Raw genomic sequence first — 2,287 nt, 5'->3', positions numbered from 1 at the left:
CTTCTTCTTCTTCTTCTTCTTCTTCTTCTTCTTCTTCTTCTTCTTCTTCCTCTTCCTCTTCCTCTTCCTCTTCCTCTTCTTCTTCTTCTTCTTCTTCTTCTTCTTCTTCTTCTTCTTCTTCTTCTTTTTCTTCGTCTTCGTCTTCTTCTTTAAATTTCTTTTCAGTGTAACAGAATTCATTGCTTATGCACCACACCCAGTGTTCCATGCAATACGTGCCCTCCATAATATCCACCACTTGGCTTCCCCAACTTCCCACTCCCCACCCCTTCAAAACCCTCAGATTGTTTTTCACAGTCTGTAGTCTCTCATGGTTCATCACCCCTTCCAATTTCCCTCAACTCCCTTCTCTCCATCTCCCCATATCCTCCAAGTTTTTTGGTATGCTCCACAAATAAGTGAAACCATATGATAATTGACTCTCTCTGCTTGACTTATTTCACTCAGCATAATCTCTTCCAGTCCCGTCCATGTTGCTACAAAAGTTGGGTATTCATCCTTTTTGAGGGAGGCACAATACTCCATAGTGTATATGGACCACATCTTCCTTATCCATTCATCTCTTGAAGGGCATCTTGGTTCTTTCCACAGTTTGGCGACCGTGGCCATTGCTGCTATAAACATTGGGGTACAGATGCCCCTTCTTTCCACTACATCTGTATCTTTGCGGTAAATACCCAGTAGTGCAATGGCAGGGTCATAGGGAAGCTCTATTTTTAATTTCTTGAGGAATCTCCACACTGTTCTCCAAAGTGGCTGCACCAACTTGCATTCCCACCAACAGTGGAAGAGGGTTCCCCTTTCTCCACATCCCCTCCAACACATGTTGTTTCCTGTCTTGCTAATTTTGGCCATTCTAACTGGTGTAAGGTGATATCTCAATGTGGTTTTAATTTGAATCTCCCTGATGGCTAGTGATGATGAACATTTTTTCATGTGTCTGATAGCCATTTGTATGTCTTTATTGGAGAAGTGTCTGTTTATATCTCCTGTCCATTTTTTGACATGATTATCTGTTTTGTGTGTGTTGGGTTTGAGAAAATCTTTATAGATCCTGGGTATCAACCTTTTTTCTGTACTGTCATTTGCAAATATCTTCTCCCATCCTGTGGGTTGCCTCTTTGTTTTGTTGACTGTTTCCATGGCTGTGCAGAAGCTTTTGATCTTGATGAAGTCCCAAACCCTGTCACTTCTATGCACAGGACTGTGACCAACGCTGGGCCCAACACTGGCAGTGGCCGCACGAAACTGGCCGGCCTCAGCCTGTGTGTTTTGCAGCAGGACAATTTTGGGGAAGAGCGGCTATCCCTAATCTGAGTTCGACTTCTGGAGCACCCAGACATGACATCAGAGGAACAGGGACCCCAATCACCATGATGCACCTTGGGGAAAACTTAGTCCTGACGGACTGGAATGCTAGAGATCTAGGACTTACAGAAATGGGATCCAACATTCCTTTCAAAGCACGTTAAAGCATTTCTCCCTTTGCTCTACCTGAACCCTCCACGTCAAAAGTCTTAGAAAGTATTCTTTCTTCCATGGCAATCTTCATCATTCCCCTACATTCAATAATAATTTCTTCTTCTTGTAACAGAGCATCATTGGAAACATGGGTGATTTGACCAAGGCTTGGATGGGACTGTCCTATTGGAGACAGAGGTGGAGAGACTAAGATGTGACCAAATGGCTTTAAGGAACTAAGACTAAATTTCAGAAAACCTCCAGCCATCAAACCCCTTGGGAATGTTGGCCTGACCACTTGCTTCCAGACTTTCCTGCTGCCTCACCCGGTGCATAAAGAGTGTCACTTCCTGGCAGGTGTAGGAAACTCAGAATATATCGGGCACCTCAGGAAAAGGAATCTGCCCAAATACACAGGTATCATGGGTATGTATGAAGGCAAGCCCTTTTCTTGGCTTCTGGCCTAGAGAGGCAAGCGTTTGTTCCACCTGGAGATTCCTTAGAAAAGTTTCAGCAATGCAGATTCTAAGCAATCAGTGTGATCAGTCACTAGGTTTCTTGAGCTTAAGTCAATTACTGAGCCAACTGTGTTAAAGCTGGACTTGTTTTTCAATAAAATCAGAACTGATTTACTTATCTCTGGAAATGCATGTTCTTCTGAAGAGGGTAAGTAGATTTCAAGAACCTATCTCTGTGGACGTTCAAGTCTAACTCTGGTTGTCTTTCCATATGTGTTGCTTACCTAAGCTAGACAACTTGAAGTTATCTTCAGAAACATTTCCACATTAGCTCATGGATAGGCAATCTCCTTGCTTGTTATTCTGTG

Source organism: Enhydra lutris, unplaced genomic scaffold (genome assembly GCF_002288905.1).
Source record: "Enhydra lutris kenyoni isolate GAN:26980312 unplaced genomic scaffold, ASM228890v2 scaffoldscaffold73, whole genome shotgun sequence".
In the NCBI taxonomy this organism is placed as follows: domain Eukaryota; kingdom Metazoa; phylum Chordata; class Mammalia; order Carnivora; family Mustelidae; genus Enhydra; species Enhydra lutris.
This window is presented reverse-complemented; position numbering follows the sequence as displayed.